The sequence below is a fragment of the Equus caballus genome, chromosome 23 (assembly GCF_041296265.1).
Source record: "Equus caballus isolate H_3958 breed thoroughbred chromosome 23, TB-T2T, whole genome shotgun sequence".
Taxonomy (NCBI): Eukaryota; Metazoa; Chordata; class Mammalia; order Perissodactyla; family Equidae; genus Equus; species Equus caballus.
This window is the reverse complement of record NC_091706.1, coordinates 45,003,383-45,016,246: the sequence shown is the minus strand read 5'-3', so window position 1 is coordinate 45,016,246 and position 12,864 is coordinate 45,003,383. Positions and strand designations below refer to the sequence as shown.

General features: G+C 33.6%; 1 long non-coding RNA gene across 1 annotated transcript in view; it reads right to left on the bottom strand.

Moving 5' to 3' along the window:
* Window positions 1-12,864, bottom strand: part of LOC138920371 (uncharacterized) — a 125,783-nt gene that overhangs the window by 75,878 nt on the left and 37,041 nt on the right. Inside the window, exon 2 of the long non-coding RNA XR_011431447.1 lies at window positions 9,502-9,615. This is a non-coding gene — a long non-coding RNA (uncharacterized lncRNA). The remainder of the gene's footprint in view (window positions 1-9,501; window positions 9,616-12,864) is intronic.

Here is a 12,864-nt window from a genome sequence, read left to right as displayed (position 1 = left end):
CCTGGTGGTGCAGCAGTTAAGTTCGCACATTCTGCTTCAGCAGCCCAGGGCTCGCCAGTTCAGATCCAGAGTGTGGACCTACGCATTGCATATCAAGTCATGCTGTGACAGGCATCCCTCATATAAAGCAGTGGAAGATGGGCAGGGATGTTAGCTCAGGGCCAATCTTCCTCAGCAAAAAGAGGATTGGTGGTAGATGTTAGCTCAGGGCTAATCTTCCTCAAAAAAAAAAACACATAGGCCTGGACCCATTTTTCTTAAGGTGCATCGTCATACTATTAAATAAATCAAACAATACAAATCAGTTTCCTGTAGAATAAAACAAACTTTATAACTGTTTTGTAGTCAAGTCTTCAGTGAAATAAAATGAATAAACTCTACGTGTGTATGTTTAAAGACCCATAATCTCAATAGTATAATAATTTAAAAACCCAAAATGTATAACTTCGCTCTTCTTATAAGTTTTCTCAGGAAAAAAATTTGAGTACATATTTTACGAGACATTTCTACTTTGCACATCATTTTTAGAGAAGGAATAGTAACAGAGGAAAAAAGTTTTGTTTTATGTCTGAGGGAAAAAAATTGATGAAGGGTAGTTGTACAGAAATGTCAATTTTAGTCTTTATTTTCTTCTGTTGATAACAATCTACCAGTAATTACAAAAGCTATGAAATATTTTAGGATCATATTTTTATATATCTAACCTAGCTGATTTTTTAAATAAACCCAATGAAATCATTTACCAATAATGATTGTCTTTCCCGCAATCTGTTAGCACGTGTTTAGCACAGATAAATTCCAAAGATAATTAAGTTCAGAACAAATATCTCAAAATCTAAATTAATGCAATTATTCCAATACAGTAAGAGGATATGAGATGATAATTCTCATAAATAGTATTTGTGAATCTATTTATTTGAAATTATCTACAAGTTTATGAGCTAATGGTCACGTAAGTAAAATTCTTCAATGGATACACTGAAAGTCAGAATCAACTGCATTGTTTCTTTCTACATCCTTTTATAGATGCTACATTTGAATAAAACAGATTGCTAGTCTTCATAAATTAGTGGAACTTGATTAGGATAAATAGAAATATGTTGTAGTGATTTCAGGTATTTTCAGAGAAGACTATTACAGATGATTTCATTGCTGGAAGACACAGATACTTTGAGATATAAAGAGGATCTTCATGAAAAAAAGTAGATATGATGAAAATGGTAGCAACAGAATCATAGTTTGAATTATCATACAACTATTTGGGTTCATTGTTTATATAGAGTGTTTTATTTCTGACTTTCATATAATCTTACATATTAAGGTAGATTATATGGACTTATACCAAATTTAGCGAAGTGGAGATCGTATTACTGTGTGAGTGAGTGTCTGTGTGTGTGTGGGTGTGTTTAACACCATTTTTTATGCATAGTAATGTCAGCTAATTTCATTAATACCATAAGCCTAGTTTGAATGACATATGCCTTTAATGTTTATTGTAATAAAAGTCAGTTCCTATAGTTTTGACCCCAAAACGTAAAAACAAAGTAAAAGAGCACAGCTCCAGTAATTCACTTAAATTCATTTCCTCATGTAAACTAACCCACCCATATAAGGTTCAAATATGTTTGGGTACTTAAATAATTGTTCTGTAAATTTTACAACTTGTCTCTTATTGCCTAAATTCCTCAGTCAGCATGACCTCCATCCATTTGAAATGTTCTAATAATACTGAATCCCAAAAGAGAACTGGTCAATCTCTTTTTCTTCTAGGAAGCTCTTTACTCCTCTACTGATGAACCCACAAGTAACTTTGCATGGAAAAGAGTTTTGGGAGAGATTGTTTTTGAAAGGGTGTATAAAACAATCTGCGACACCTTTCTCCTCTTATAAAACAATGAGCATTACTTGTCTTATATTTACATGACTTACAGGGGCCCGTAATGGGTTCTACTCCAAAAAAGCTAACTGAATGTCTAGAACTCTACACGCAAGTTGTAGTTAAAAGCTGGTGACAATCCAGAAGCAGAGCATTTTAAAATTAATAAATGAAATAAAATTTTAAATTTCCCCCCATCGGAACACCTAGCTACATCTTACTTCCCCACAGAGAAAGTCAAATTTTGAAGACTGGGCTTAAGGTTCAACTGTCAATTACACCAATTTCAGATTATTTATTTTGTTTTTAGGTCTGATATGTCTTTTAATTCTGATGATGGAAAATGACCTTTATCAATAAAAAGCCATAGATATTTAGGTAGATGTGTGTGTGTGGGGGGCAGATATGAGTAAGAGAAACCTGTGTGAATCAGTTCACATTGTTCATTATATAATGATATTTGATTTTTAGGCCATACACTGGTGGGATTTGCTTGTGCTAGAGTAGTTTCTGACACAGTGCCTCTTAAATTATTGGGCTACAGTCAACAAATGCGTATTTTCTTTTCTCTGTATTATATCTAAGCCATTTATATATTTCGCTCCCCAGTAGAGAGGAAGTTAACAGCAATAAGCTCTATTCTGTAAATAAATCCCTGCCAAAAGAATTAAGGAATCATTAAGTATGATATCTCTTCATGCAGTGACCCAAACTCCATAAAAGGAACAAAGAAACAAATCTAAAATCACGAAAGGCAAAAAAAAAAAAAACCCAAAACAATAATCTATTAGAATTTTTACATCCTAATTGCCAACACAATAGCTGGATAAAGAAAGATTCTCTTGGACAGAAGCAACAATGCTCTTTGTTCTCAGCGGAATGAAAATTTTTGCTATTTATGCTACCTTTGACTAAAACAGATTGCTAGTCTTCACAAAATTACACTTGGGACAAGCTTTGAATCAAATGTTTTTACTTTTTTTCTTCCTTTGTTTAAATAGCAACTGTCCCAGCGATTTTGATATTAATTCATTTCTATGGTCCCTGTCTACGATATGATATGTGTGGCTTACTTTGCTTATCTTAGCTTGACACCTTCTTATTATTATGGCATCTTGTCCTTTTCTTTTCTCTTACTTGCCATAAACAGATAATCATTCCTCTAGCCTTAGGTGTTAAGTTTTTCTAAGATGTCTTGGGACTGGTTTGTCCTATTACTTAACATACTCACACTTTTCACAGTTGAATCTTTTGCAGTAGTGGCTGATAGAATTCTTCGAGTAAGAGACAAAACTTTCTGGACTTCTTCCTTAGTACTTGAGCATTAGCAAGCCTTCCAAGACCATATGGTGCAGATGGCCATCCCATTTCATCTCGCACCTTCCCAAATTCACTTCAGATTTAACACCAAATTATTCAAAGTCAACTAACTGAAAATAGTTGATCTGCCTTCTTTTTAGCAACAACTGGTATGCGGCTATAGATAAATTGAGAAATGTGATTATTAAGTGAACTGAAAGATGCATACATTTTTTGTTCTATCTGAAGTAATATATTAATATTTTTGAAATTATCATATTAGAAGTTATTATAATATCAAGGAGTTGTTTTTTCCTTTTTAGGAAGGAATGTTCATAATCACAAACTAAAACTATAGAGCTTCACATTAAAGTTAAGTATCTAAAATCTTTAATAAAAATATACAAAATAATACTTGATAAAGCCCATGGTAAACACTGACTTGTTTGTGAAACATTATAATATTGGAAAAGTAATTGCAGGATGAAATTCTCAGATAAAATGAAGCATGTTCTATTTTCATTCATATTTTGATGAACTTAACGATCACTATCTTTAATAAATTACTAATAAAAAGGTAAATATTTATCTGAGGTTAAATTCCTAAACTGTTAACAAACTTTGAAAATTTAATAGATATTGATTAAACACCTAATATGTTCAAAGAATTGTGCTAGATCTGGAAATACCATAATGACAAAAAAAATTTCATCTTTAAGAACTTCACAGTCTAATGGAGAACATAGATGGATAAATGAGTAATGGCAATACAATCTAATATACTGGGTGCTATAATAAATAGCTTTTATTTCTGTTTAAGAGAGTGAGGGAAGGCCTGACAAGAGGGAAGATAAGAGCTAGTTTTCATTGAATCCAAATGTCCTAACTGCCAAGAACATTAAATGGGGAAGAAAAGGTACAAAGAAATATGAACAGATGATAACATCTGGCTCATAGGTTAGCCAAAGTGTAGTAGAAATCTAATGTTGGTAAGTATCATAGTGCCAAGAGTTTAGCCAAGGAACTTCATGGTATTGCTACCTTGGCATCCATTTTGTTTGGCCAAGTGGCCTGCTGGGGGCCTTAAACTGACATTAGCCCCTCAACAAAGTGCATGTCCTAGATAACAGCCCTCAGAGTCACATGTAAATATAAGTTCCTTACGTGACCTCACCAGTGGCTCTTGTTATCAACAGTCTCCCTCACATGCCAGGGCATTCTCCTCGTGCACCTCTTAGATAAGACCCCTGCAGAGCTCACCAAAACCTGACTTTTCCTTGTTTGAATTGACCCATCTGGCCTTAGCCTGGGAATCCTGAAGAACTTCACCTACAGACCCTAATAAAGGAATGTGCCCCAGCTCCTGCGGTTCTCTCTCTGCCTGCAGCCTGCCTGGACCTCCCCTTGTGGCCTCTTGAAGCATGTCTTGTATTTCCTCCAGGGCCTGAGAATAATCAACCTCTCTATTTCAATTCCCTTGTGGTCTTTTGTCGAACCTTGTCTCACCATCCCACACTCCAGCTCTACCTCACACGTGTTAATTTAACAACACAAAAAAGGGGAAGATTGGGACATTTGTGAAAGATCTTTTATCTTATAGTGGAGGGTTTATGTTTTATCTTTAAAAACAGTAAATGAGTGAGGTTATGAAACAGGAACATAGCATGATGAACTCCATTTTTAACAAGAAAACTTTGGTAGTTCTGTGGAAGAGGAAAAGAAGACAGAAGGGACACTTAGCAGGACAAAGTAAGATATTGGTATAACAGAAAATGTTAGTGAAGTAGAGAAATGATGCAAAATTAAAAATAAAGATGAAGAGAAATATTTAAGAGCTCCCCTCCTCACCTTTGGTAAAAGACAGACTACGTGGTGCTTGTTGCATGTGGAAAGAGAAAAAGCAAGCATCTACGTCATCCAGGTTGGGAGTGATTAGTGATGGAATTTACACTGGGGACCTCCTTGACTTTTCTTTTTACTGAACTGGATAACATAAAATATTTTTCTCTTACATTATTCTGTTTAAAATAATGGTAAATTAAACTCTTATTTTCCATAAAACTTATTTTGTTGTCACTGTCAGATAACTAGCCTTTTAGTACCTTAGGTTCTATCATATATCTGATCAGAAGTTAATTTGCAAAATATATAAGGAACTTCTACAGCTCAATAACAAATAATAAGAAAAAATGGGTTAAAACATAGACAAAGGACTTCAATGAACACTTCTCCAAAGAAGACATACAAATGGCCAATAGGTATATGAAAAGATTAACATCACTAACCATGGGGAAGTACAAATCAAAACCACAATGAGATATCACCTCACTCCTGTTAGGATGGCAATTATCAAAAACAAAATAAACAAACAAAAAAAAACCAAAATGATAAAAAAAGCGTTGATAAGAATATGGAGAAAGTGGAACCCTTGCATACCACTGATGGAAATGTAAATTGGTATAGCCATTATGGAAAACAGTATAGAGGTTCCTTAAAAAATTAAAAGTAGAACTACCATATTATTCAGCAATCCCACTTCTGGATATTCACCTAAAACAACAGAAATTAGGATCTCAAAGAGATATCAGCATTCCCATGTTCATTGCAGCATTGCTTATGATAGCCAAGATGTAGAAACAACCTACATGTTCATCGATGGATGAATGGATAAAGAAAATGTGACATATACATACAATGGCATACTATTGAGCCTTAAAAAAGAAGGAAATCCTACAATATGCAACAATGTGAATGAACTGGTAGGACATTATATTAAGTGAAATAAGCCAAGCAGAGGAGTACAAATACTGTTCGATTCCACCCATATAAGATATCAAAAATAGCCAAATTCGTAGAAGCATAGAGTAGAATGGCAGTGCCAGGGGCTGAGGGCAGGGGGTGTTGCTAATTAATGGGTATAAAATTTCAGTTATGCAAGATGATTAAGTTCTAGAGACCTGCTGTACAACATTATTGTACTACAGTACAACAGTTAACAATATTGTCCTATACACTTAAAAATGTATTAAAAGGGTTAATCTCATGTTAAATGTTCTTACTACAACAAAAATGGCATTTTCTATTTTTGCTTATAACATTTGTCTTATAACGATACAGAGTTAGGACTTTGTTCTTTAGTATGAGTAAACTAAATTTCATAAAAAATATGATGCACATAATTCAGCATGTAAAACTATTAGAGAGCTATGCATTCTTAAACATACCACATCTTGAAATATGTGAACTTTAAGATAGTAGGTATTTTAAATTTCCTTCCTTCAATATATATTTTCTGTTTGTCAGAGAGAAAACACTTAAAACTTTTTATCATCTTAAGTGGCTTTCCCCTACAACCCTCAGTCAACACACTACTCAGTAGGGAATGGCACCTCTGATTTGAAGTAATAATTTAAAGGTGAATCTTTCAGTCTTGACAGAATCAATTAAAATTTTTCTGGAACATGTGAAAGAATAACATCTCTACCTAGCTGTGCCAAAGTTAGTAATTACAGTCTTCACAATTTCTTTATATTGAAACTTAGACCCTAAGTGTTAAGAACTTGCATTGCCTTTGTTCTGGGTTGGATTCTTTCAATATTTCACTTATAACATATAAATATGGCATCTCTCTCTCTTTCTCTGCTTACATCATCCCTAATATCCAAAGATAACCCTGCTAGCCTAATGCTAATTGTGCAATGATATTAATTTGGTCTTATTCATTGTAATTATTGGCCATCACCTAAACTATTATTACATATGAAGGTAAATCTGGCATCTACCATTATAAAAAAGAGATCCAAAAGGGAGGAAATAAATTCACTGAATTTTGACTAAACTAACTTCTCTTCTACGTTCAATTGAACTTTTGTTTGAAAGAGAGAAAGAATGGTGGAGGGGAGAGAAAATGCTACATTTTCCCATTCTAAATGTAATATTTGAAAAAATATTGTGGCTTTTATAAACTCCACACTGATTATTAATAAAGAAATATCTATTGTTTCTTGTGTTTTTCATTCCTAAGAGGCAGAAAGCTTATTACAAAAGAAGATAATTTTTAAAGCCAGTGTAAAAAAGTTTTGGCTCATATAGACCTTCTGTAAAATTTAAATGTAGAAATATGAAGTGTTGTGAATAATATTGATTTCATATGGTTCCAGAAGTTTACAACAGACATCAATGCTTGAGCTTTGTTTACAGTATATTTTAATTAAAAAAATTCTTTTTTATCATATTCACATCCCTTAGGCACAATTCCTACCCAAAAAGATTTTTTTCTTTTTTCTTGTTTTTGCCTAGGAAGATTCACCCTGAGCTAACATCCGCTGCCAAACCTCCCCCTCTTTTTTTTGTACATGAACTGCCACTACAGCATGGTCACTGACAGATGAGTGGTGTGGGTCCATGCCCAGGAACTGAACCCAGGCTGCTGAAGCGGAGCACTCAAAGTCCACCACACTTAACGATTAGGCCACCAGGGCTGGCCTTCTACCCAAATAGATTTTAAAATCAAAACTAATTAGTGCCATAGCAGCAGTGCTGTTGCATCAGCATCAGCATTTCTATACACTAATAACAAACTAGCAGAAAGAGAAGTCAAGAACACAGTCCCATATACAACTGCAACAAAAAGAATAAAATCCCTAAAAATAAATTACACCAAGGAGGTGAAACACTTAAACACTGAAAACCATAAGACATTATTGGAAGAAATTGAAAGACATAAAGAAATGGAAAGATATTCTGTGTTCATGGATTGGAAGAATTAACGTAGTTAAAATGTCCATACTACCTAAAGCAATCTACAGATTCAATGCAATCCCAATCAGAATCCTAGTGACAGAAAGAGAACAAAGAATCCTAAAATTTATATGGAACACAGAGGACCCCAAATAGCCAAAGCAATCCTGAGGAAAAAAGAACAAAGCTGGAGGTATCACAATCCCTGAATTCAAAATATAGTACAAAGCTATAGTAATCAAAACATCATGGTACCTGTACAAAAACAGACACACAGATCAAGAAAAGAGAATAGAGAGCCCGGAATTAAAGCCACATATCTATGGACAGCTAATCTTCAACAAAGAAGTGAAGAACACACAATGGAGAAAGGAAAGTCTTTTCAACAACTGGTGTTGGGAAAACTGGACACCCATCTGCAAAAGAATGAAAGTAGACCATTCTCTTACACAATACACAAAAATTAACTCAAAGTGGTTTAAAGACTTGAATGTAAGACCTGAAACCATAAAAATTCTAGAATAAAATGTACGCAGTATGCTCTTTGACATCGGTCTTAGCAGTACTTTTTTAACTATATCTTCTCAGGCAGGGAAACAAAAGCAAAAATAAACAAATGGGACTACATTAAACTAAAAAAATTTGGAAATTTTTTTCACAGCACAGCAAAGAAACCATCAACAAAATGAAAAGACAACCCACCAACTGGGAGAAAATATTTGCAAATTATATTAAGTAAAAGCACATAAAAACTATAATGAGATATCATCTCACACCCATCAGAATGGCTATTATTAAAAAGACAAGAAATAACAAGAGTTGTCAAGGATGTGGAGAAAGGGAACACTTGTGCACTCTTGGTGAGAATGTAAATTGGTGCAGACATTGTGGAAAACAGTATGGAGATTTCTCAAAAAATTAAAAATAATACTACTATATGATCAAGCTATTCCACTTCTGGATATCTATCCAAAGAACACGAAAACACTAATTCAAAAAGATATATGCACCCCTATGCTCATTGCAGCATTATTCACAACAGTCAAGACTTGTAAGCAACCCAAGTGCCCATAAACAGATGAACAGATAAAGAAGGTGTGCTATACAAGTATAGCACACACACACATATATATACAATGGAATACTACTCAGCCATAAAAAGACAAAATTGTGCCATTTGTGACAACATGAATGGAGCTTGAGGGTAGTATGTTAAGCGAAATATACGAGACAGAAAAAGACAAATACCGCATGATTTCAATCACATGTGGGAGATAAACAAACAAACGTGGATAAGGAGAGCAGATTGGTAGTTGCGAGAAGGGAAGGAGGTGGGAGGAGGGCAAAAGGGTGAAGGGGCATGTATGGGTATGTACGGTGATGGATAAAAACTAGACTATTGGCGGTGAACATGATGCAGTCTATACAGAAGCTGAAATACAACAATGTACACCTGAAGTTTACACGATGTTATAAACCAACATGACCTCAATAAAATAATTTTTGAAAAAGTCATTCCCAAACATGCAGCTAGGATCACTATTTCCTCGTCTTGTGTAAGCACTGTATGAACTGAATGACTTTACCTCTGTTTTCACCTCACAGCTGACCACACAGGAAACCCACACTGCTGACAGCCAGATGGCAGGGGCTTTGATTCTTCCCGCTGTTGTGTCTTGGGTACATGTTTTATTGTCCTGCTAAAAATAATGGAAGATTGCCTCTTAATATCATTGTTATCAGGATAACCAAACAAAACAATCACAAAGGCAACAACATCAATAACGCCTCGACATGCTCAAAATAAGAAAAATCAGCTAAGTGAAAGACAATAAGTACAAGACACATTTATACATTTAAATAAACGTTTATAATTTGGTTTTAGCACAATATTATCTTTTATGTTCAGCTGAGGATGTTATTAAGAAAATCATGGTTTTTGATTTGTGTTTTCTTTGTAAATTTTTTTGTTATTCAAAAAATTAAAACTAATGAACTATAAGCTGCAACGTGAACTATAAGCTCAAATAAAGCATATGTAACTCTACGTTTGTGCATATTTGTTATACGATAAGAAAATTAATTACATAAGGAATATATACAAGAATAGTTTTTATTAAAAGGTTGAGAAACGTTTATTTAAAAAAAATTCCTTTAATGGCCGATGTTCCTCAAGGCCATAGCATCAGTTTTCTTTTTCTCTTACTCTCCTAAGGTGATACTCCCAAGGTTTCAATTATAATCTTTATGAATTACCCGTATTACTGTTATATTATGAAAATTGATGCACTTTATAATGGAGCCCTTTTGAGAAACTTCATGTGCAATGCACATACTCTTGGTGTGATTTATAATTTATTGGATGATATTATTAATACATATATTTATATTTATTCACACAATACATACATACAGAAATGGCAGGATAGATTTCATGGATAGCTATATTAAATTAACCTGCAATGCTTATTTAGGGCTTCTTTTGGAGAACACTTTATACAAGGAGGTTTTTAAATTGGTAAATGTAGTATTAAAAAATTAGTGATAATAAGAATAGTTACCATTTAAACTAAAGCAAAAATTGTGCTAAGTTTCCATATATTCTAAAAGGAAGACTAAATGCTATCAAATTCACATTTTTTAAGAAAGGAGATAGGAATTCCTGCCATGGTTTGTAAGTTTAGCTACAAAACTGAAGCTCTTCAAAACCATATTCTAATTGTATCCTTGGAAAGGTCAGTGTGGGGAGAGCCAGGGACCCATAGCAAGACTTTCCTGGCAGGGTGGGAAAATTCTGCTCTTAGGGGATGAAAAGTGGTGCAGGATATTCCTGAGAGCATATGCTCAGAACTCTGTTTTGTCTAGTAGTTCAAAGTGTAATTGTGTGTATGTATTTACACATATATATATGCATATGATCTTGATAGTGCATGTGCTAAGAACTCTAGTTTGAACTAGAGTATGGCAATTAAGCAAAAAGTTGACGTTAAATAAATGCAGTACAAGGTAGTGAGGAATCTCTATCAAGGAAGGGCAAGAAGGAATTCAGGGAATACTCAAACTGTAAATATTCGGGAAGTCTTGCAGTAGGTAGCAAAGCACCATCCAAAAGCTTTCTAGTTCCAGAGGAGACTCCTAGAAATCATAAGTTCTATCCAAGGAAGAACATACTAAGTCATGCAATAAACTAAGACTTTGAACCTAGTGGCAAAAGACTGTTCATCAAAAATGAAGCTATACTAAGTGAAATAAGCCAGACAGAGAAACACAAATACCACAGGGTATCAGTTATACATGGAATCTAAAAAAAAAGTCAAACTCATAGATACAGAGAGTATAAAAGTGGTTGCCTAGGGTTGCGGGTGGGGGAAACAGGGAGAGGTTTGTAAAAGGGTATAAACTTTCAGTTACAAGATGAAGAAGGTCTGAGGAGTTAATGTATAAGAAGGGTACTACAGTTGATAACATTGTATTGCATAAGTGAGATTGCTAAGAGTGTAGGACATAAATGTTCTTACCAAAAAGAAGAAAAAAAATACCTGAAAACAAATTAAAACCAAAAGGTAAATATGTAAGGTGATGGATGTGTAATTAACTCAACATGGGGGAATCCTTTCATAATGTCTATGTACATCAAATCATCACATTGTACACTTTAAATATCTTACAATTTATTTGCCAGTTATACCTCCATACAATTGGAAAAAATGAAGCTGGACTGGATTATTATAAAATTATATTTCCTAGAACTCATTATCTATTGCTGCATAAACAAAAAATTACTCAAAATTTAGTGGCTATGGCAACAACAATTATTAGCTCAGTTTCTTTGGGTCAAGAATCCCGGCATGATTAGCTGGGTCTTCTAGCCCAGGGTTTCTCATATGCTGAGATCAAGGTGTCAGCTGGCACTGTAGTTCTCTCAGGGGTAGGATCAACCGGTGGAGGATGTGTTTCAAAGCTCACTCCCGTGGTTGCAGGTGTACATCTGTACGAACACGTGTATATGCTTAACGCTGACAATCTGTACTTAAGTAAATGTTTCTGCAGTCATTAATAGAGAATAGTTTGTCTAATAGTTTAATCAGAAAATGTTCAAAGGAAAAATATTACCTACGTTATTTTATGTTCATTATAGTTTGTGCTCTTTCTTTGAATGTCAGTTTGGTTTTATATGAAATTCTAGATTGACATTTTTTTCTTTAAGTAAGTATCATATATGTTAATTATTGTTTACTGGCCTAAAGCATATTTGTTGAAAAGCCTGATTTTTTAACATACCTTCCTTTATTCAAAATAATTTTAGAAAACAATTTTAAAATTTAGGTGAAATAGTTGAAAATAGGTTTCAAAAAGAAGGAGAACAGATGAAGTCTAATGCTATGAATATAAGAAAACAGGTTTTTGTTTTGTTTTGTCGTTTTATTGTATTGTATTAAAAACACAACATGAGATCTACCCTCAATAAATGTTTAAGTGCACAAAAACTATATGTTTTTAAGTTGTAATAATTGAAACACACATGTAACACAAAATAACTAAAACGAGAGATTTAGTGTGTATAAAATAATTCCAAATATAATAAAACATGAATAGGAAAATTGGTTCTTAGAATTGAAATAGTATAACTGAATATTTGAGAAACATTAAGAGTAAAAGCTTGGTTTCTATGATAGTATGTTTCATCTGTTTTTAGGTTAAATGCATGAAATTTAACTATAAAGAGATACCAACCCATACATGAAATGTAAAATAAATGAAATTCTGTTACATAAAAAGCAAAGTCATAGGCTTCAAGTGTAATGTTTAGAATCTGAGAAAATTAAAGCATTATTATAAAATAAATTTGGAGGGATAGTTAACTATATAATGGTCCAATATTTTTTTCAAATAAATAGCTTTTATTCCATCTCTAACTCTTTCCCCTCCCTAATTTCTGAGACAATACT